The sequence below is a fragment of the Ursus arctos genome, unplaced genomic scaffold (assembly GCF_023065955.2).
Source record: "Ursus arctos isolate Adak ecotype North America unplaced genomic scaffold, UrsArc2.0 scaffold_5, whole genome shotgun sequence".
In the NCBI taxonomy this organism is placed as follows: Eukaryota; Metazoa; Chordata; class Mammalia; order Carnivora; family Ursidae; genus Ursus; species Ursus arctos.
In genome coordinates this window covers 61,031,603-61,055,996 of record NW_026623067.1, presented here as the reverse complement: position 1 = coordinate 61,055,996, position 24,394 = coordinate 61,031,603, and the positions used below count along the sequence as shown (strand labels likewise).

The 24,394-nt window shown below is 44.4% G+C and overlaps 1 protein-coding gene and 1 long non-coding RNA gene across 2 annotated transcripts in view; both read right to left on the bottom strand.

Moving 5' to 3' along the window:
- Positions 1–24,394, bottom strand: part of PDE8B (phosphodiesterase 8B) — a 330,881-nt gene that overhangs the window by 256,375 nt on the left and 50,112 nt on the right. The window lies entirely within an intron of this gene.
- Positions 1,328–22,717, bottom strand: LOC130542761 (uncharacterized). Its single transcript, XR_008957552.1, has 3 exons — positions 12,965–22,717; positions 12,049–12,188; positions 1,328–4,706 (listed from the first exon to the last, which is right to left on the bottom strand). It is a non-coding gene; the product is annotated as an uncharacterized LOC130542761 (long non-coding RNA).

Below are 24,394 nucleotides of genomic sequence, written 5' to 3'. Positions count from 1 at the left end.
CTCTAGATGTTTCCCTTCTAGGCCTGGCTCCAGTGTCACTTTCTGTCTGTGACCTTCTCTGACTTCCCCGGGCAGAACTCTGCTGCCGGAGCTTCTACTGCCCTTTGTACAGTCCTTTGTTGTGGCTTTCATCCCACTGCTCTGTGTTACTTATGTGCCCATCTCCCAGTGAGAGTAGGAGCTCAAGAGCAGGGACCTTGCCTTGTTCACCTTCTTTGGTCTTCCCAACACCTAGAATAGCACCTGGCACAGAGTGAGCACTGAGTAAGTGTGGTCTAAATTGAGTTGGCGTCATGTCAACTGTGCACTTTGGCACCGAAACCCTAGCCCGTGCTTTCTTTGGTTTAAAACCCGTGACATTAATGAATTACAGGAGATGTTAGAGAACGAACACACACACACACACACCTGCTCTTTGGAAGCAGTATCCAGATTTCTTATCTATACCCAACTATTTAACCTTACCCCCATTTAGATAGCATGGATCACTTCCACATGAAGTCCTTTTGTTTGCAGCTCTAGGTTAGTCCCTCAGCACCCATTCAGGAACATGTCTTCTTCCAGCTAAACTATAGACAGGGCCATGTTTCAAGTCAGGGAGAGCGGGAGGAAGACTGAGCATTTAGTCTGTGCTCAGCACTTTGTATACCTTACCACTTAGAATCTTCACGGTATCTCAGGGTCGGCACTATTCCATTAGCCCCACGTTGTAGCAGACCTCTCTCAGGGTCAGTGGAACCATTCACCGTAGACATGCTACCACTAGAGTATGTCCTGTGGAGTAAGTATCAGGATGGGGAGAAGGGTCAGATCCACCTCTAACATCAATTCATCACCACTGGTTCACTAATTCACTTGCAGACACACTGACCTTTCTATTACCAGAACACCCCAGATCTCTTCCAGATTGCGGTGTTTATACATGCTGCCCCCTCTGCTGTACTGGTGTTCCCCCCCTCCCCCAACTCTCTTTACCTGGCTAGTTCCTACCAATCCTCCAGCCTCATGGTTCTCAAAGTGTGGCCTCCAAACCAGCAATCTCAGCATCAACCAGGAATTTATTAAAAATGCAGAGTCTTGGACCCACCTCAGACCTAGTGAATCAGAAACTCTGATGGGGGGTACCCAGAAATCTGTTTTTTGGTTTTGTTTTTTTGTTTAACAAACTCCAGGTGATTCTGATGCACATTGAAATTTGAAAAGCCCTGTTCCAGGCTTTATCTGTCAATTCCTCAGAGAGAAATTTCTTGACCCCAGCTCCCCAATCTGTATCCTAACCCCACTGTTACTTTATCATGGTAGTTATTCATTTACTACAAACTGCAAATTATGCAACTGTTGTGTTTATTTGTTTAAAAATCTACTTTCCTCAGGGTGCCTGGGTGGCTCAGTCAGTTCAGTAACCAACTCTTGGTTTTGGCTCAGGTCGTAATCTCAGGGTCTTGAGATTGAGCCCCTCGTTGGGCTCTGTGCTCTGTGGGGCATCTGCTTGAGAGTCTCTCCCTCTCCCTTTGGCCTTCCCCTCCCCCCCTCCATAAAATGATAAATCTTTTTTTTTTTTTTTTAAATCTACCTTCCTCACCAGACTCTAAGTTCTGTGAAGGCAAGAACCATGTTTACCCAAAGCCTTACACCGTGCATGCCACAGAGTAGGTACTCAATGCCTTTTGGTCAGTTTTTCCTAGCCAACCTGGTGTGAGACCCCAGTGTTTCTTGAGTTCACTGTGTGAACTTTTGCCTCTAGTCATAAAAGGCATAGCATGAAAGACAGCCAAGTCTCATTTATTTACCATCTAGAGTAAAGACCATTATGACTCCCTGTGTCTCAGACTTCCTCCCCTGCCCATTGCTAAGAAATCACATGTATAAATGGGGTGGGGGGATGGCGATTCAGGCAATTAATTGATTATCAGTAACCTGGGTAAATAATTTAGTGAAGGAGGAGAGCAGAATCTCAGCTATATTTTCAGATTCTCAATGGATTCTGACCACTCGAGCTTTTTCCTCAGAACTACTCTTCAGCCTGCACAGAAGCCTCAGTCCCTGTTAACCCGACCACTCATTCTTCTCTTCCAGGCCTAATGTGTATAATATGGAATCAAGATTCACTTTCCACCTAAGCTTGGTTAGACAAATATTTGGATTTTAATTTCCTCAGAAAAAAATTTTAATATACATATTTTTCTCTCACTGGCCAATGGGACAGCCCTATAAGATCCCTCTTGACAAGAGTGTCACTCAATGCTTTTCCTAGTTGAGTCTTCACCTTACACAGGAACACCCTGAGGATTGTGGGTAGCTGGCAGCTGGGGGCCATGATGGGCGATGGGGGTCAGGAAAGGGGGCTACGGTCTTGTCCTGGGTAAAGTGTGCTAGGGACACTCTATAACAAACCTCAATGTTCCCTTCCTGAACCCCAAGACTAAATCAAGTTCACTTGAACCTTCAAGGCAGACTTAAGGCAGAGACAATCCAGGCAGACGCAGCCCCACCTGACCCAGCTCTACATTGGACAGCATGGCAAGGATCATGCCAGCCATGTTTCTGTGTTCCTCAGCTCTGCTCTTCCAACATTTGTTCACTAAGATAATTCTTCTCTCCACACTGTGTCGCTGAGTCAAGGGGCTCACTTTTCTCTTCACCCCAATATTAATCAGCACCATCAGTACAAGTCAGTATGCTGTTCAGTCAGCATATGGATTCTCAACCTTTGCATCTGTCACAAAGCAAACAGAGAACTGGAACCACCTGGCTGGGCTAAGACTTAAAAGCAGACCTTCTGTGCAGTTCTCTGATCTCCAGTCCATGGAGAGAGTCCCTACTATGGGTTCGATGTTCATTTTCCTAATCTCATTCAACCCCACATTAATTCTATGTGACAGGCTTAGTTTCTCCCTTTTATAGATGTGGGAACTGAGGCCTAGAAAACTTCCAAGATCACCGAGCTAAGAAGGAAGCATTTGCACCCTGGGACTATCTGGCAACAACTTTCACGCACTTGTCCCAAACAACCTTCCACTGAGCCTTGGGAAAGGGACTAGGTGACACCAGCACCCCAGTATAAAACCAAGAGCGTGTCTAGTTAGTGGAGTCCACTTAGTGTTACTGTACCACCAAACTTGTATTTCCTGCAGCCTTGTGTTACTGCTGTACTTTTTGGCTGATGAAAATGGCCCATGCCTAATTCACACCTCCTTTGCCCTTGGACCTCACCTCCACCTCAGCACTTGATGTAGTCACCCATGGGAAGGGGAAGCATGTGAGATGGGCTGATAAAACAGACACGGGCTTTCAGCATTGGTGTACGGTGGGCTCTGTTGCAAATGGAATTGTGAAGGTCTGGCCCCAGCTGCCGCCCACGAAGACAGCCCTTTCCTCCCCAAGCGCCTCTCACACCGATAGGCCAGTTAGGGGTGAGATTCCACGGCAGCTTGGAAGGTGTTCTCTGTTTTCCTACACTGGATTTCTACACAACAGCTTACTCTGTGGCAGAAAATTGACACAGAGGTAGAAAGCAAAACCAAGCCAAGCATAGGAGCTAGAGTAGATGCAATAAAACACAGATCGGATTTTGTCAGCGCTATGGGAAACTCTCGTTCCAAAAACAAGACAAACAAGACATCCAAAGTAAATGTAGTGAAGTCCCACTAACACCCATTTCTCAATATCCTGGAAGATTTCAGGTGACAGGAGCTGGCGCTGGGCCACCTCTCAGGGTGTGGCTGTCCTTACACTTCTCAGCTTTCAAATCCTTGGACTCTGCTGGTTTAGGAACTCCGAAGGCCCGAGGCCTCTCTTATCAGACCTCTGCATCAGAATCCTGAATAGCAAACATCTTCTGAACTGAGTACAAGGAAGTTGAGATTACTCTGGGGTCAGAGGCTGAAAAACACGGTTGAAAAGCTGGCGGCAGGAGGCCTACTGAAAAAGACCGGTTTGCGGGGACCCAGGTAGAGCTCTCACTTCAGGGCAGGGAGAGGGCCCCCCATTAGAGACACTGCGTCTGGATTTGAGGCCCTGGGGGGTCATGGAGGGATGCCATTGGTAGGGCTGAGGGCCCCAGTCCACCGCAGAGCAAGGAAGCGGAGGAAAGCTTGCTCTGTCCACTCGCTAGACACACATCCATTCTCTCCTCTTTCTCAGACACACCCCCAGAGGCTGTCTCTCTGCGTGGAGACATTCCTTGCTTTTGCCTCGGCATCCTCTACTGGCTTCTGCCATTCCTTCCAGATCCATCTCTGCTCCCCAACCTGCCCTGCCTGAGGGGCAGAAGGACTGGGCCCCAGGACAGGGCCTGAGAGGTGGGGTGGTCGCTGCACAGGCAGTTCTGGGTCAGAGAGCTAGAACCACGCTCCTGGTGCCAGAGCCCAGTTTCATGCCCAGACAGCAGCCAGGGCTCTGAGCCAAGGCTGCCTCGCGGCCCCACTGCTCCCTGGCCTCCCGCCAGCGCCCATGCCAGGAGGGAACAGCCTGTCACCAGAAGGGAGTGGGCCACTGGACGCCTTGAGCTCTGACTTCTCGGGCAGCCCTGCCCAGTAGGAGCATGATGCCTTTTGCCCAATTTGATGGTCAGTACAGAGGTTCAAGGGAGGGGCAGGCGGGTAGTAAGATAGAGACAGACACCAAATCCTGCAGGATCCCAAGCTTCGAATTTGAAATGTTGTTTTCCAGGCCCAGGCACAAAATCATTTGTCATCACTCGGGTCCTAACAGAGGAAAAAATACAATGGAAAATTAGATCCCGTGTCACAATGTCATGGGTATAAATAAAATGAAAGGCAAGCTTGACGTCAGTAATGAGGATTCTCACATTCCACTTCACTTCCTCATCATCAAATATGCAGCTCAATTTACCCCCTCGGGGGGTGGAAACCAGTTAGTGAAAACAGGTGGGGGCTCTGACATTGTGGGGGCTGTGTCTTTCTCCCTCAAAATCCCCCAGGAGCCCTGGGCAAACAGTCCCAAGGGTGGGCCTCACTCCTGTGCTGGGCGTCCCCTGGGTATGCAGTGACATTCTTAGCAGATGTCACAATCCTTCTGCCCATCCCCTCTGCTTCCCCAGTCTATATTCTTGCACTCAAACTTTCCTTCTGGGAGGCAGCCAGCTTGTCCCTTCACCAGACTTCCTGAGATTAGTTTAAGGGACATTTCTCTACTTGGAGAAAAGAAAAGAGAACGAAGGAAAAAGAGAGCTGAGTGGTCCTTTGCACAGGGACAGGGCTGGCCTAGATGGTGGCTTCAGCCTGGAGAACGCTGACTCACATTGATTCATATTTTGAACACACTCTGGAATATGAGGCTTTAAAGGAACCCCATGGTCAATAATTTTGTAGCACAAAATTTCTCCCCCCCAACCCCACCGCCAACTTCTATCTTCATAAATCTAGCTATTCTTCTGTTAGGTTTTCTCAGAGCGTTAAGCATCCCTGTACCCCAAAGCCAAAACCAGAACGGCCTGGTGCACAATCTAACACACCTTTATCATCAAAAGTCACCTGACTTCAAAGCATGCTGAGGAATTCTGACAAGCAGTGCCGCTTCCGGGAAAACCAGCAGCTGTTCATACAACACAGGGATTGGTGTCTGCCATTATCTGGTTTTACGTCCCCTCAAGGGGTACCGCTGGACCTGGGACAGTTGTGGAGTCTCTTCCCAACTCACACGCTGCCAGGCAAACCCTCAGATGTTAACTTATTGTTCTGAAATCACCACATCCAACAAGCACTTGTGGACTCTCCTCTGTGCCGGGGACCACTCTGGAGTTGGGCAGAGCGCTCTATGAGTATGACCCAACCCCGGACATCCCTGCTCTGATCTGTGAAGGACGGGGCCAGCAGCGGCGGGCATAGGGTCTTTGGTTTCTTTTTTCTTTTTTTTTTTTTTAAGATTTTATTTATTTATGTGGCAGAGAGACAGCCAGCGAGAGAGGGAACACAAGCAGGGGGAGTGGGAGAGGAAGAAGCAGGCTCCCAGCGGAGGAGCCTGATGTGGGGCTCGATCCCATAACACCAGGATCACGCCCTGAGCCAAAGGCAGACGCTTAACGACTGCGCCACCCAGGCGCCCCAGGGTCTTTGGTTTCTAGCAGACCTGTTTAAAACCCAGTTCCAGTGCTTCCTGGCTGTGTGACTGCCCACCTCAGAGGTTCTCAAGCACTGTGTGAGGTAAGGGATGGAAGGGGCTATATGCGGTGCCTGGGTCCTGATGAGTACTCAGCAGTGCCTGCTTCCTTCTCCCAACTCCCTTGCTCACCAGCATTGAATCTGCTGCCCAGAACGAAAATACGAAACGAGAAAGAAAATTACTGTTGCATATATGCACAAGGTAGTATTCATTTCCTCATTCTAGCCTGCACACACATGCTCGCTCGCGCTCTCTCTCTCTCTCTCTCTCTCTCTCTCTCACACACACACACACACACACACACACACACACTTTAACCTGGCTTTTGATAGGTGTGATTATTACAAGCCACAGATTACAACGATATTTTTAGAACTAGATTTCTACTCTGCAGCCACTCAAGAAGTAGATTGGATTGATAATGGACTGAAATGGCATTTGGTCATTTTCCTCTCCATGTGTCCTCAGCAGGGCAGGATTTGGTAACCCCTAGGCCTCAGGCACTTCTCATTTTGTGTGTCATTATGGCTGCTGAGGACAGCTCTGTGGCCTGAATTCTGGGAGACCTATTTTATAAGATGTGTTTCTGAGACCACATAAGGTTTTTTCCCTTTACCGTAAGAATCTCGTGAGGAAATGTTCTTCAAAATTAGTACCAGAACCGGCCCAGGGCAGAACTGTGAAGAGCAAGGAATTAGTTTTTCCCCATTATTCTTCCTGCTTTCTCTCACCAGCTGAAGCATCCAGTATCCAAATACCATACCTGGCTTCTAGAACCTTCTATGATAGTCTCTGTCCATTCTGACACCACCCAAGCTCTCCTCTTCCTTCCACCTCAAAACTTCCCTTCCTATAAATCTTCCCTCCCAGACCTGCTATCTGCTAGATGGATATGGGTTAACTATGAGGTAGGATGAAAATTCTGTGCCAGCAGGTAATGGTTTTGGGAGTTTTTTTGTTTTAGTTCTTGTTATTGTGATGTTAAAGGAGCCCAGTTGTTTGTCTCACACCCATTTTAGGGCTCTTGTCCTGCCAGGGTAGGGGAAAAAGTAGGAGACAGGAGCCTTGTATTCTCCTTGGAGTTTGGATCTTCCTCTAACACACTGAGCGTTTTGTTCTTCTCCTTTGGACCCAATGTCCAAAACCAGCTTGTATGGACTCATGCGAGCTGAGTGTCAAAACTTCAGGAATTTTGTCAGATGATTGTTGAAACACTGCCATCATTAAAAATTATATAGGCGTACAATTAAATAAATTATATTAAAAATAAAGGCAATAAATACTTAAACCTCATCACTCCCCAATTATTTCATTATGCCTACTCTTATCTATGCGCTTGAAGATATTTATGTCTCCTGGATCTCTGTGTGGGGATACTGCATATGGGGTGTTACTGCTCGTTTCCTCCCAAATCCATGTTCAATGACGTCACACTGGTAGCTGGAACACAGCCATGTGAACCCGAGAATTCAGCAAACACTACCAATCAGGGCTTCATTTATTGCCCCTTTCCCCGCCAAACCAGTCGTTAAGCACTCATCAACATACCACTATTTCGCCCCCCACTGGGCTCAGGAGCCAGGCGTGTAGTCATCTAAGAGTGCTAACATCCAACTTCATGGGTGTGGAGAGACATCTGCAGAGCCTCCCCAAAGCTCTGCCTGTGTCTTCCCAAAGCCATTTTCCCTAGAAAGCTTCTACCACTCTCAAGTCATTCTTGCTATATCCCCACCGCCACCACAGAGACACACGTGCCCACCACGCAGGCACCCTCGCTTCTCTGTCTGTCTGTCTCTCATAGTCAACACAATCTGCTTGGGGGTGAATTCTGTTAACTCCAACACAATTCTAGAAAATTGGAGAGTCTGCAGCCGGGGGCTTGGGGGTTCTGAAGTATGAGAGGGTAAAAAGCAGCAACAAATGGAATATTTTGGATAGAAGATTACTGTGCTGGGATGGCTGGGTGGCTCAGTTGGTTAAATGCCTGCCTTTGGCTCAGGTCATGATTCCAGGGTCCTGGGATTGAGTCCCTCATCGGGCTCCTTGCTCCGTGGGGAGCCTGCTTCTCCCTCTGCCTGCCGCTCCCCTGTTTGTGCTCTCTCTCTCTCTCCGGTAACTGAATAAATAAAATCTTAAAAAAAAAGGAAAAAAAAAAGGTTACTGTGCATACAGTCTCCTGTCATTCGGTCCTATAGGTTGACTTCAAAACTGGGAGGTGAGTGGTTCTCCTTAGTTCGCCACTGTAGACAATTTTTTTTTTTTTTTTTTTTTTTTTTTTTTTTTTTGCGGATGCATACTGGAACTGGAGCTTTTATAAGTAAACCTATAGCTCTGACCTCTGATTTTCAAGGCACTCAGCTTTGTTTACCCCCAGAGTGAATGGGGTCAAAAAGTATCACTCTTGGGGCGCCTGGGTGGCACAGCGGTTAAGCGTCTGCCTTCGGCTCAGGGCGTGATCCCGGCGTTATGGGATCGAGCCCCACATCAGGCTCCTCCGCTGGGAGCCTGTTTCTTCCTCTCCCACTCCCCCTGCTTGTGTTCCCTCTCTCGCTGGCTGTCTCTATCTCTGTCAAATAAATAAATAAAATCTTTAAAAAAAAAAAAAGTATCACTCTTAAAAGAATACACAGTGTTTTGCACTCTGCAGAGCCCCATCACACTGATTATTATACATAGCTTTTAGAATAACATGAGATGGAAGCAACACACACATCCCTGTTCCCATTAAGAACAAAAGAGGCCCAAGACACCTAACTTAGCATTGCCCACCACTAGTTTGTGAAATGGCTGCGATTAGGTCTCACAGTGCCAAGTGGATTTGGAAATCCCATAGTTTACAAAGATCAGAAACACAACACACAGTTATTTTAACCTGAAGTCAACCATGTCAGCCCATGTGCTATTCTCTCTTCCTCCTCCAAGGACTCTCATGTCAGCTTTCCACCTGATTCCATGGCATTGAGCTATTTAGAGATTCATCTTGGCCATGCAAACCATTTATTTACTAGAAAATGAGATTAGGGGTTGACCTTCAGTGTCCTTAACAGATGACACCAGAGTACAAAGAAGAAGACCACAAGGCCGTGGCATTGCAAGGCCGCCACACAATCAGTGGGGGAAGCAGTAAGTGGCGAAAACGCCCTACGACTAAAACAGAATATGGGGGTCTTAAAGTGTGAAGCCATGCACTGTCAACATCTGAACAATTTTTTATGACACTATGGTTTATTAATTCCTGGCTAAAAGACTGAATGACATTAAGCCTTATTAATTTGCTGGCCAATTGGGCAGAGTCTGTGAAGGGGGGAAAGGAGAGAGGCCAGTTTTTGCAAAACAGCTGCTTACCCAGTCCTTGGGCCAGACCCAAAGAACCGGGGAAAAGAAACTCCTTATTATATCCTTGTAAGTGAGAGGTTTTGTTTTACAAACTGTGACTGGAAAACTTTGTACCAAACTGTTAATGGCGGTGATTCAAGGAGAAATGAAGACTTTTAAAAAAAAATTCCCACTATCAACATACAGTTTTTAGCAGATAATCACCTTTTCCCAGACTTCCTTTCAAAAGCACAATAATAACACCTTAAATTTATAAAGCATGTCAGCCTTTGCGAAGTGTTCTTGTCTGTTACTTCAAATGAGCCATATGAACATCCTATATCAGAATTCCATCCTTAAGCAAACCAAACCAAAACCTCCCAAAGACAAAAGAAAATGTAGAAGGGACTTCAGAGCGAGGGGAGGGATTGCTATGCCGGCCATTCCTCCAACTCCCTCTCCTAAATTGCTGTGCTTCCTTAGGGTCCACATAATCTTACTCCTAATCCTTAATCCTACCACGAAATTGAGTTCAGAAGATACGCTGTTTGGTCTTCTTTTGGTTTTTATTTACATGCCTGCCCCCTGGTTAAAATCAATGACAAACGGCTACTTCGAAAAGTAACACAGAAATCAATTTCATGTAACTTTCCCATGAATAAGAGGAACACTCCCTTTTCACCTGTCTTCTTAATTTGAAGCCAAGCAGATTTAGTCTTTAGGTCTGATTAAGGCAACTTTGGGATCAAGTCTTTGTGCAAGTAAGAACTACTGTGAATGGTTAATAATTCTTTGGGAGCCCACCTGTAGACTTGTACCCTGGGAAAGGCAATTTACCTCTGTGATTTGAAAGAGTGGCTGATTTTCTTTCACTGGTAAATTCAAAGCCACTGAATTATTGGTTAGTAATGAGCGAGCTTCTCAAGAACTTCAATACTCCTGTTTTGCATCACTCTCACCAAAAAAACATGACTTCAATATTAAAATCAAGAATATTTCATAGGCGATAGATGTACTAATTATCTTGATCTTGATGATCATTACACAATATATATGTATATCAAACCATCACGTTTTACATTTTAAGTATATATACTTATATTTGTCAATTATTCCTCAGTAAAACTGGGAGGAAAGAAGGGGAAAAAAGAATATTATCACTAAACCCAAACATCAAGATGATTTGATGGAGAAAGGTGTCTGCCTTGGAGAACATAATCATATTTCAACATATCATTGAGGAAAAGAGAGAGAAACAGAAAAGGAAAGGGGGGAGGGGAAAGAGAGGAGAAGAGAAGTCAGTATTCACAGGGCACGAGACAGAAAAAATATTACCACTAATAAAACTGTTCCCATGACTGGAAAATAGAATAAAAAGACCAGAACTGACTCATGTGTCTTTAAATATCTTAATATTCAATAAACATGGCATCTTAAATAAGGGGAGGGGGAGGATAGAATATCAATAAATGGTATTGAGATAATTTGTTTTTTGTTTTGTTTTGTTTTTTTTTTAGAGATAAAGAGAGATAGAGAGCGAGCAGATGGGGAGCTGGAGTGGGAGAGGGAGAGAGAATCATAAGCGGGCTCCATGACCAGTGTGGAGCTTGACATAGGGCTCAATCTTGACGTAGGACCCTGAAGTCATGATCTGAGCCAAAATCAAAAGTCAGACATTTAATTGACTGAGCCACCAAGATGCCCCACAATTTGCTAATATCTTTTAAAAGTAATTCAGATAGAATGAAAATTCTGATTTTATTTTAATTTTGGATTAAAATTTTAATATTATAAAAATGCCAGAAAATTATAAATGAATAGTTGTCTAATGTTGGGGATAATAATGTCTTTCTAAAAATAACACTAAAGTCATCAGCATAAAGAAAAGACAGATACATCTGACGTCTTAAAAATTTAAAATTTTTGCATATCAAAAGCATCCACGATACTAGTCCTTTGTCAGAAATATGTATTAAAAATATTTTCTCATATCTATGAGTTATCGTATCATTTTCTTATTCATTTATTTTGAGAACACAACAGCATGGATGAATTTCAGAAACACGTTTTGTGGAAAAAGTATACTTTGGATGGTTCCATTTATATGAAGTTCTAGAATAGGAAAAATTAATCTAAAGTGATAGAAATTAGATCTATGTAAAATGGCACAAGGGAACTTTTTGGGGTGACAGAAATGTTCTATAATTTGATTGTGGTCATGGATACATGGGTATATACATTTATCAAAACATTATATTGCACACTTAAAGTAGATGCATTTTGTTGTATATAAATTATATTGCAATTACAGAAAAAAGAATCCATGGTAAATATCAAGGAAAATGACAAACTGAGACTATTTGCAACATCTAAGACAGATAAACTTGTGAGGCCCTCATACATAAAGAACTCTTAAAAATCAAGAAATGAACATGAAAAAATGAGAATGATAGGAAATAAGAAAAAATGAACATCCCAATAGAAAATTGCAAAAAGACCTAAAGGAGTAATTCATGAAAGGAGAAATATAAATGGACAGTAGATATGAAAAAGACTCCAACTCTTTGGAAATCAAGCAAACATAAATTAGAAAAACAACAATAGGGGCACCTGGGTGGCTCAGTTGATTAAGCGACTGCCTTTGGTTCAGGTCATGATCCTAGGGTCCTGGGATCAAGCCCTGCTTTGGGCTCCCTGTCAGCGGGGAGTCTGCTTCTTGCTCTCCCTCTGTCGCTCCCCCTGTTTGTTCTCTGTCAAAATAAATAAATAAAATCTTGGAAGGAAGGAAGGAAGGAAGGAAGGAATATAATTTATTAGATATCTAATTGACATTTTTAAAAAATATTAAATACTTAGTTTTGCTAAGGGCAGGAAGAAAAAGATATTTTCAGATCCCTAATGGGGTATAAACTGGTACAATATTACTGGAAGAAAAATTGTCTGTATACAGCCAAAGTCTTTTTGCTTTAACAGAATGTCTAGCTGTAGGAACTATAGGGGCACATGCCTATTTTGCTTCTTCAAATCACCGCTAGTGCAAAGATCCTTAGGTTTACACCTCTGTTACGTATTTCCGTCCCAGGAATTAAAATATAACCTTAATTGAGATAGCCCAGAATAAACACTGTGCAGACCCCAAAATAATTATCAGCTAACACTCTCTGAATGTGTACCCATTAAGGGACCAGAGGGAACTGACTCTTCAAATCATAGGTGGGCCCCTGGTTCACACGAGTGATGGCTCCCACAGCGTCCTGCCACTGTGAATGGCCCTCTCCTGTAGCTCAAGGCTAGCAGACTCGAGGACAAGGGGCCCACCTGTCCCCAGGCTTGGCCTAGTCACCATGGCCAGGAGGACGGAGTCATCTGGTTGGCCATCTGGGTTATAGCTGTCGTAGAGGATAGCGTATTTGACTGAGTCTCATTTAGATCAAACAGGGTAGGAGAGGAGTTCCCAAGGGAAGGAAGGATGACCGGGCTAAAAAGATAGAGATTTTATTCTGGGGACAAGCAGGCATTCTTTTACCTCCGTGCTCAGACTCTCCAGCTTCCTCCTGCTTTGAGGCCATTTCTCCGTGTTGCCGAAGGAATGAGACATCAGGTGAATCAACTTAAGTCTTGTGTGTGGGATTTGTCTTCCCTGCTGTGGCCACAGGTGATGTGTGAAAAATAGAGTGGGAGAGGCTACGTCTAAAGGGAAAACTGGAGTCATAGAAAAAGCCTGTCTCAACCTGGGAATGTGTGTGTATGAAATGAGTCTGCTATGGGGTATTGGGCAGAGGAGTTAGTGAAACGTATTCCGCACATGGGCTATTCATACTATTCTACCCACAGGTGCTCAGAGCTGGAAGATTAACCAGATGCCTTTTCCAGTCAATACTAACCTCTTCCCTCTTTAATTTCACACTGCAGTTTGCATCAGCCCACTAGTGACCTTCAAGTTGTTCCTGCATTGTTTCAAAGGAATTCAGTATGTCTCCTTAAATAGCAGGAAAACCACAAGACAAATTCTAGCTCCTTCCTGAAGCATCTCCTGATTACCCCAGCCAGGGATGATCTCTCTCTCATTATCCCTACCATCATATTGGCAATAATCACATTCTGGTTTGTGGCAGCTTTCCTTGTGTTGCCTTGAATTACTATCTATTTTTAGCATCAAGGTTTACTCTGTGTATATTCACACCTTTCCTCCCCCCAGATCTGTCTGATGTGTCTTTAGGTCCCCAACTGCACAGAGCCCACAGTACCAGGCAGTACAACCCAGTGGCTCAGAACCTGGGCTCCAGAGCCAAATACCTAGGTATGAATTCCAGTTCTGCTAGTCACTAGCTGTGTGACCTTAACAAGTTACTCAGCCTCTGTGTGTCTTCCTTCTCTATAAAATGAGGGCAAAAGTGGCACCGACTTCACTGGGCTGTTAGAAGGACTGAGACAAACTCATGGCAAGTGATTAGCCCAGTTCCTGATGGCGTTGTAAGTGCTCGGTAAATGTCAACTATTAGTATGTAAGTGATTTGTAAATACCTGCTGATTGAATGGCTCTAGTGGGGAGGAACTTTAAGGAAAGAGAGGGCTATTCTAGAGTGGCATGAACCCCTGAAAGGGGCAAGGAAAAACCTACAGACCTTGTCCAACAGGCTGCATGGGACAGGTCAAATATTATCATGGCACAGAGGGTTCCGGATGAGGTGGGAGAAATGCAAGGAAGGAAGGGCACACCTGAAGTTTTATAGCACAAATAAATCATTAGAAAATTATTAATTCATTCAACAAATATATATTGGGCACTTGTGGTATTGCAGGAAAACAGGAATTTCCTTTCTTGGGCCTAATGGAGAATGTAATATCCAGGATGCATCCTCTCCTCTCCACGTCTGCCCAGCAAGCTGTTACAGTTCAAGCCTCGACGGCTTCTGACCTGAATCACTGTCAGAATTAACTCGGTTCCATGTCCACCCTGCTCTTTTCCTTACCAATCTACTGAGCAGAATTAGTCAGATGAGTTTTCAAAAATACCTGAATACCTGATGCCCTTTCTGAACATCTTTACAGGCTCTCCGCTGCCCGAGCGGTCTGTCCCTCTTGGATGCCATATTCAAGCTTCTCGCACTTCCCAGTGTGTTTGGAATACTTCCCTGGCTCTCCATCTACGGAACCCTTTCTCTCCCTTTAAGAACCAGCTCCAGTATCAGCCCCCCTGGGAAGCCCTCCATATCCATCAGAGCCCAGCCAGAAATACAGAAACCAAAAGGGACTGATTTCCAGGTGATGGAAAAACGGAGCCACCAACCGGGGGACAGTGAGGCAAAGCAGAGGTTAGCACCAGCAAGAAGCGGCTACCACTCCCAGGCTGGAGGTACAAACAGAGGTTACCAGATCCCAGGGCCTGTGATCACCCTGCTGAAGCTGGGCCCCAGTGGGCCTGTCCCGTAGGAGATGGAGTTATGGCAGAGACCCAGAGGCTTTGCAGATTTTGAAGACAGCACTCCAGGCAGAGAAGGAAAGAGAGATAGTCTGACTTTCCCTCTCTCCTATCCTCCAGTCTGTCACCATTGCCTCTCATTGGCTGAACCAGCCAGAAGCCAGCTGACACTGGTCTGCAGGAGTTCCCCACTCCCAACCTCAAAACGGAGCAAAGCCAAGGAAGAGTGAGGGATGGAGCTGCTCCCCTTCCTGACTCCCTTAGGCACATCGTCACTGTCTCTCCTCTGCTCCCTTAACTCTGCTCCCATCTTTTTTACAGCCCTAATCTACTAAGTTGTGACTTCTGTGTTTATAAGTCTGTTTTCCTTAATAGATTGTGTAATTCCAAGGGGAAAGACAATGGCCTTATTCATCTTGGTATCCTTAGCTGCTGGCATAATGCATGGTACATAACAGACATTTACTGTTTGTTGGATTATCCGTTAAAAGGAAACTCCTGGAGTCACCTCCAGCTAGCCCTTCTTTCCCATCTCCTTGCTTGATTTACCTACCTTGACTGAACTTCCAGCACGAGAAGGAGCTTGGGGGTCCACTGAACTCTCTGGCTCTGCAAACCATAGCCTTATATTTAAATACACCCAACAACAAATTAGCATAATTATTTATACTCAGAGCATCATCAACATATCAACCCTCTACCTTCCCATCGCTACATGAAAATCATCCATGGAAATTCCCCCCAAATCTCAAGATACCATCCCTCCACCACCCAAGATGTTTCTAGGCCACCTCTCCCTGCTGTTAATCAGTGTGTGCTCAGGGTAAACAAACTAATTTTAAAATCAGCTTAAGCAAAACATAATTAGGAAGATAAATTAGCTGCTCCCCAGATTGCATAATGAATGCCCAAGGAGAAATTATTTTTATTGTCTACCATTTTTATGATCTGTGTAACATTTTCTCTGCCATCATCGGAGATGATACTCAGCTGACAGCGTAGAGAAACACCACAGAACTTAACTTCTGACCTTGGTCATCTGGACAGTGATTACCACAGGAGAAAAACGAGCTGTTTTTGTTTTTGTTTTTCTTATCTTGCATTTACAACACCAGCCTTGTTATAGAGGAAAAGAAGCCTGTAATGACAGTCAGACAATCAGGGTTCAATTCCTGAATCTGACTTACTGCTGTACAACCACGGGCAAGTTAGGTCACCTCTAAAAAATCGGTTTCTTCACATGTAAAATAAGGATGATGACAAAGCCAACCTCAGCAATGAGAGCCCACACATGCTTCCTATCTGGTCCTAAGCACTTCATACCAACTAACCCCTTTCATCTTTGCCAAGAATTACCTACTGTTATTCTTATTTTACACATAAGGAAACAGGCACAGAGATTAAGTAACCTCCTCAAAGGGTTGTTGTAGAAATTTAGTGTGATTTTATACACTGAAATCATTAAGAAATTGTCTGAAACATAGTAGGAGCTCAATTAATTTTTTCCTTTACAAGCCCCCCTCCCCAACCTATCCCCCACCAAAATAATTAGTGTTTATAGAAATCGGTTTGTTATTAAAGCTTCTTTGTTAAGAGGCCTGGCTCCTTCATTCCTAGCTCTGTAGTCACTGTGCCTCAGTTTCCCTCTGTGTAAAATGAAATATCAGACTATATCAGCAGCTGCCAATCCATGGCCTGTGGGAGGAACTTGGCCTGCAGTTACATTTTGTTATCTTGCATAATATTTATATTATTCAAAAGTAGTTGCTAACATTTAAAAATCAGTAGGTGTCTCTCTCTCTCTCTCTCTCTCTCTCTCTCACACACACACACACACACACACACACACACACACACACACTTACTTCAGGCTTCTCTTGAAAAACTGACCCATTCGGCCAAATGGGCTCGTATTCCCACAGGTCAACACTCATTCCTACCTCCTTCTGCAGAGGACACCTACTCCCCAGCATGCGGTAGTTCCCATGCCTCACGGCTTCGTGCAGACACGGGAGTCTCTCCCTCTTACATCGCTAAGGGTCCACAATTCCCTGACACCTGACAGCATTTCCCAGAGGAAGTACCCACTGTACGGCACCAGAGTTTTTCACTAAATGCTCTTATCCCAAAGGGTGACCAATTCATCCCAGTTTCATTAGGACTTACCCCTTTTTGGAAAGTCCTGCATCCAGGAAATTCCCTGGTCCCAGGCAAACCAGGTTGGCCATTCTATGTCACAGCACAAAACAACCCCACGGTGGCCACTCCCATGTAGGACAGGAGGACACCACGCTGCATGCTCTTGCTCCAGACTCTCCTTGGGCAGTTCTGCAGTGTGAGAAGGGCATGTATCTGTGTACCTGTGAAGGGAGCAGGGACAGGAATCAGAGAGTCTAGACCTCATTACACGACTGGTTCCCCTGATGGGGCTCTGTATGACCTAAGATGGCTCACTGAGTCTCTGGGCCTCTCTGTTCTGCCATTCATTCATTCAACATATACTTATCAAATGTCTTCCATATGCCAGGCACCATTCTAGGCACCGAGGACACAGCAATGAATAAGCAAGACCAGGGTCCTTGCCCTTAGAAAACTCACATCTGTAAGAAGAAAGAGATATTAAAAACAAGTATGGTGGCTAAATGCACATAATAAAAAATAAATAAACTTAAAAAAAAACAAGTAAACAATATCTGATAAAATTTCAGGTGGTGATAATGCCATAAAGAAGCCATTGACCACATGAGAGAAGCAAAGACCGTGGGGGCCATTCCCAATTTTGGCGGGTGCCAAGGAATATCAGAAATCTGTCAAAATTCCACTTGGCCTCCTGTTTTGAACAATATGTAATTCTTAACTTTGGGATCTTCTGGCGGAAGGGATATATGTAATAATTTTTCAATTACAAAATATTCCTCAGTAAAAAACTGCTTTATGGCGGCAATCCATATCAATTTCAAATCTGGGTCTCATGCGGATGGATTGGAAATGCACCAAGTCAATCCACCCAAACAACAGCACCAGGGCTGGGAAAAGAGAGAGGCCCAAGCTAATTAACAAATCTGACAATATTTTATTAAACAACGTGTAGCTGGAGTCCGGGGCCCATGTGCTAACACCAGAAGCAGAAAAACGAATGAATGAATGAATGAATGAATGAATGAATGAAAAGACAGACTGTCCAATACCTGTCTCTCTCCCCTCCAAAGAGCTGCACATTGCCCTAAAGAAGGAAGCAACGACTTTATAACAAATTCAGTAAGGGTTGCCACTATAGTATGCCACACATTCATTCATTGCATACATAGATACGGAGGACCTGCTATACGACAACATTGTTATTATAAATAATGAAAGAAGGTGACACTTGGGAAGCCCAAAATATTTCTCTAGATTTAAAATAACCCTTATTGGGGGCACCTGTGTGGCTCAGTCTGTTAAGCGTCTGCCTTTGGCTCAGGTCATGATCCCAGAGTCCTGGGATCAAGCCCCGAGTCGGGCTCTGCACTCCTCAGGGAGCCTGCTTTACCCTCTCCCTCTGCCTGCTGCTTGTTCCCCTTGCTTGTGATCTCTCTCACTCTCTCTCTGTAAAATAAAGAAAGCAAATCTTTAAAAAATAAAATAAGCCTTATTTGATTTTTCTGGGTATAAAATCATAAATTGCTTTTTATAATTTTGAAGCTCAAAAATGTAATACAAGCCATCGTTTAATAAGCCAGGGTTTTTTAACCTTGGCACTAGTGTCATTTGGGATGGGAAATTCTTTGTTGTGGGGGCTGTCTTGCATGCTTCGTAGGGTGTTTAGCAGCATACCTGGCCTCTGCCCACTAAATGCCACCAGCCCCCCACACACAGACCAGTTGTTAACACTAAAAATGCCTCCAAGCTTTGCCAATGCCCCTAGGAGTCAACATCAAGTGCGTGAAGAGTGATACTGGAAGCAATCCACTTTGCTCACACAATAGGGAGCTCACAAACGAAGGCGTATGGAGAGGCCCCTTTATCCTCCAGGCAAATAAACAGGAGATTTCCACCTGGAAGAGTCTTGGCACTACCCTTCCCTCCTTGATGCCAAGACACCAGCCCTCTGGAGACAGGCAGCACTGCCCCAGTGGGATGGCAGGACAGGGAAGGGGGTGGGGACGTGCAGGCAGGGGCCCTGCTAAGGGGATCAGCGAGCTTCTGGAGCTTATGCTGTGTGCGTCATGCCTGCTGATCCAGGCCATGCCCCAGACCTGCACTCCTCCAAATGAGCTTTGCTCACAACCCTGGGAGAAAAGCTTCTCCTGTTTGAGGCTTACTCCCATGTAAGTCCAGCGGTCTGCGGCTACTCTAAACCAGGCAGATTAAAATTGTGCCTGTCTATCTTGAGCACTGTTAAGAGCAAGTCTCCAAAGCAGGAAGCAGGGCACGCCTGCCCGTCCTCGCCCTTCTACAAAGACTTGACAAAGAGTCCATTGTGCACAACCTAATCTGAGATAGAACTAATGCACCTGCCTGGCCATTCACCCCCACCTTTGGCTGGTTCTTCAGAGCAAACGCTCGTTGTATAGAAGCAAACGTTTTCAGTTGATCGAGAATGTCAACACGAGCCCAAGTCAGGCACAATGTAAGTTGTAAGTACCTGTAATCTGAGTCCTGGCTCTTAGAACAAAAGGGACATTAGTCTTGTGTGTCACCACTTAGCGTCTCATAGTCAACAGTTCCCAGTCACAAAAAAGGAGGAGAGTTGAAGAAACAAGGAGAGGGTAAGAGAATCCAGGTTCTGCTTTTGCTCATTAATTTCCTAAATATTTGTTGAGTCCCTGTCATATGCCCAACGCTGTGCTATACACTTGAAGAGAGCTTGGCTTTAGGTGGAAATTTTAGGGACCACTCTTCAGCTCCAGCTGCTCCTTGCCATAATCGTCTATCAGCCAGTTTTGTCAAATCTTCTGACTTTCCAAGAGAAACTGGAAAACACGACTTTCATGTAAAATCTTTCAATTTTTAAGCATAGGCTGATATTTTAAAATGAAAACAAAATAAAAATCCTTGCGTGGACAAAACCAATCCAGTTTCCAAGGCTTCAAACTATAACTTCTGCTTCAGAGACAGTGAGAAATAGTGGTTAAGAGTAGGCACTCTGTAATGAGCACTGAGTAACATATAGAATTGTTGAATCACTATATTGAGCACTTGAAACTAGTATAACACTATGTTAACTAAACTGGAGTTAAGATTAAAAAATTAATTAAAAAAAGGAGGTACTCCGGTTCTACCTCTTGCCAGCTGTGTGACTTTGGGCAAGTTATTTAACTTCTCTGTGCCTGTGCCTTACTTCCCTCATATATAAAATGAGTATGATAGGGGGCGCCTGGGTGGCTCAGTCGTTAAGTGTCTGCCTTCGGCTCAGGGCGTGATCCCGGCGTTCTGGGATCGAGCCCCGCATCAGGTTCCTCCACTGGGAGCCTGCTTCTTCCTCTCCCACTGCCCCTGCTTGTGTTCCCTCTCTCACTGGCTGTCTCTCTCTCCATCAAATAAATAAATAAAATCTTTAAAAAAATAAAATAAAATGAGTATGATAAAGCATATTGTAGATTTTTAAAAATTTATTTAAATTCATTTAATTAACATATAGTATATTATTAGTTTCAGAGGTAGAGTTCAGTGATTCAGTTGTACGTAATACCCAGTGCTCATTACATCACATGCCCTCCTTCATGCCCATCATCCAGTTACCCCATCCCCCAACCCCTTCCCTTCCAGCAACCCTCAGTTTGTTTCCTACGATTAAGAGTCTATTATGGTTTGTCTCCCTCTCTGATTTCGTCTTGTTTTGTTTTCCCCTCCCTTCCCCTATGCTCCTCTGCTTTGTTTCTTAAATTCCACATATAAGTGAAATTGCATATTGTAGATTTAAATGCGAGAATACATGTACATGCCCAATCTATAATATCTCAGTAAATGTGAACTATTATTTTTGTAGGTCATCCGGTCCACTCTTCCAGAAATCTCTTTTACAACAGCCTTGAGAGTTGAACATTTAATCACTGATTGCACACATCCTGAGACAGGAAGCTCATGACTTCTTAAGAAACGCCAGTTGTATAATAATCCCCAAATTCAATGGCTTAATCCAATGTATGTTCACTTACTGCTCATGTCCCAATCCAGTGTGCTCAACACGGAGTGCTCTGTTCTACTCTAGGCCCTGTGAATCCAGGGACCTCCTATCTGGTGGCTCTACCATTCCTAAGGACCTTCCCAGAATCCTCTACTGGGTTCTCTGCCTTCAGCCAGCTAAGAGAGAGAAAGAGAAAATGAAAGAGAGAAATTGAGAGGCTATCGGATGTATCACATCTGCACATTCGCATTTGCTAGAACCCTGTCACGTGGTCCCAATCGAACTGTAAAGGAAGTTGGGACATGAAGTGTTCCTCTGCATCCAGGAAGAAAAAATAGCATTGGTGAACTTCTAAACAATCTCTGCCATGCTCTGCATTCATATAGACACAGTTCTGCGGACTTAGAATCTCTACCTGTTGGTCCCAGTCTTGCCCTTCAGGGCAACGCACACATGACAGCAGGAGGACACAAGCTTGGGGACAGGCAGGTTTGGAGAGGAAACTCTGCACTTGCACAATCCAATATTTTGGACCTTGGGCAAATTCCTTTAACTCTCTGGGCCTCAGTTTCCTCATTCAAAAAGTGAAGATGGTCATTACGTCCCTGGGTTTTTGGAAGGACGGAATAAGATAACGCATGTGTTAGCACACTGTGTAATAGCTAGAAGGTGCTCATTTAATGCCAGCACGTCCTCTTTCACATGAAAGATTTCCAGGCACCTAAAGACGATTATGATTATTTCTGTAAGCTTTCTCTTCTCACAGTTTCGTCATTATTTTCGCTATTTTCATTATTTTTATATGATATCATTACCAGCCCCCTCACTTGCCTGATGGCCATTCCATGGAAATATCCCAGTTTGTCGAGGGACCAAATATGATACCTGCCTTGGTTTTCTCCAAAAGCAGACCCTGAAATAGATTGGTGCAGATAATTTGGGGTGCAGATAATTTTGTAGGGAAGTTATCTTAGGAAACACAAGTGAAGGAAAGGAGAAAGGGAGAAAAGTCAGTAAATGAGTGGGTTACAGCTTTGGCAAACAGGTTCAAGCCCAAAGGGGGCTCTAAGGAACCACGCAGAACTCATCTTAGAATTTCCCCACATTCTCTGCCCTGCTGGATGGGAAGATTGGGACATATATCCAGGACATCCTGTTCTTGTCGGTTTAGGGCTGCCTCCAACCAGGGGGTGTTAACTTGAAACTTGAAATTATGGGTTGTGCCTACATGTAGCTGAGCAGGCTTTCCAGACTTCTAGAATGCCAAGGCAAGAGATACTGTGATGTGATCTTGTATGGACACTGGCAAAGTACATGGCACTGTTCGTGCCACAGCTATGTTGAAATCTGGGGGGTGAAGGATGTGGCTCAAAACATCATAATCTGTGCTGACAGTGCCGCTAGCAAAAATGTCTGGGAGAGTCGACCCCACATGTTCATAAAGGTTGTGCCTGGATGTAGAGATTATAATGATAGGTTTTTTATCTTTTTAATTTTTTTCCTCAAGGAACATGTGATGGCCATGAATAAATACTATGATCCAAGAAAGGTTTTGACCAGTGTAGAACAGAAGATATAATATTTCATTAAAAGCAGACTGAGGGTAGGGACGCCTGAGTGGCTCTGTCAGTTAAGTGTCCACCTTCAGCTCAAGTCATGATCCCAGGATCCTGGGATCGAGTCCCACATCAGGCTCCCCGCTCAGTGGGAAGCCTACTTCTCCCTCTCCCCCTCTCCCTGTTTGTGTTCCTTCTCTCTCTCTCTGTTTCTCAAATAAATAAATAAAATCGTAAAATACACACACACACACACACACACACACACACACACACACACTAAGCTACAGACCAGGAGAAAATATACAGAATCATGAATATTATTAAGGACCATATACAGAAGAAATTTAAAAAATAAGAAATTAAACTCACAAAGGCAAACAACCCAATTTTTATTTTTTAAAAGATTTTATGTATTTATTTGACAGAGAGAGCACAAGGGGGGGGGTGGCAGAGGAAGAGGGAGAAGCAGACTCCCTGCAGAGCAGGGAGCTCGATGCGGGGCTGGATCCCAGGACCCTGAGATCATGACTGGAGCCGAAGGCAGATGCTTAATGACTGAGCGACCCAGGGGCCCCAACAACCCAATTTTTAAATGGGCAAAAGATTTGAATAGATATTTCACTAAAGAAGGTATATAAACGTCTAACAAGCATATGGAAAGATACTTAAATCATTAGTCGTTAGGGAAATGCAAATTAATACCACAAATGAGATTACTATACCGAAAGAGCTATGATATAAAAGAGAGAAGATACCAAGGGTTGATGAGGATGGAAAAGAACTGGAACCTTCATACACTGTTGATAGGTATATGAAATGTTACAGATACTTTGGAAAATAGTTTGGTAGTTTCTTTAGAAGTTAAACATACACTTACCATACAACCTAGTAATTCCACCCCTAGGAATCTACCACGAGAAATTAAAACGTACGTCCACACCAAGACTTGTACGTGAATAGTTAGGGCAGCGTTATTCATAACAGTCAAAAAACTGGAAACAACCCAAATTATGTGTCAGCTGACAAATGGATAAACACAATATAGTACGACCACACGAGAGAAGACATCACTCAGCAGCCAGGGTGAACTTCTGAAGGTGCAAATTACACTTGTGACTTTTAAGGTTCAATATGTAAGAGAATCGTGCTAACTTTGTTAACAGTCTAAAAATCTGCAAGACTACCTAAGTTTATATGATGCTATACTTCAGGACCCGTATAAGACCTTGCGGAGCTGACGCACACTGGTGCTGACCTGCTGACTCACCCCACTGGCGGGAAGCAGCATCTGGGCTTGCAGCTACTGTACTTCCTTGGACTCCCTTCCAGTTTTCCTCATTCCTGTGCACGTGTTTAGGTATGTGTTTAGATGAAGGACGCCGGCTTCTATAGGATACCCAGGTGGACAAGGTCAAAGGCAACAACGACAAGTTCTAATCTGTCCCAGTGGGACAGTATTCCTTACGTTCACGAGATACTAGCCTGCCTGTGATCTTCCCTTCCTGCCCATAGACTTCAAAGGTTTGACTGGGATCGGGTCTGCTTCCAAGTTCGTGTAGCTGTTAGAGCACTTAGTTTCTTGCAAGTCGTCAGATTGAGAACCTCATTTTCTTGCTGACTATCAGTTGGAGGCTGCCTTCAGCTCTTTGCACTGTGGGCCTCTCCAGGTGGCCGCTCAAAAGGTGGCAGCTTGCTCTTTCAAAGTCAGCAAGCGAGAGGGGGTCTTCTAGCAAGGTGGATTACAATCTTAGATAATATAGTCATGTGCAAATAATCACATACATTCCATCGTGTTTGCTAAATTCTACTAGTTAAAAGGAAGTCACAGGTCCCATTAACACTCAAGGGGAGATCGCACAAGGGTTTAAA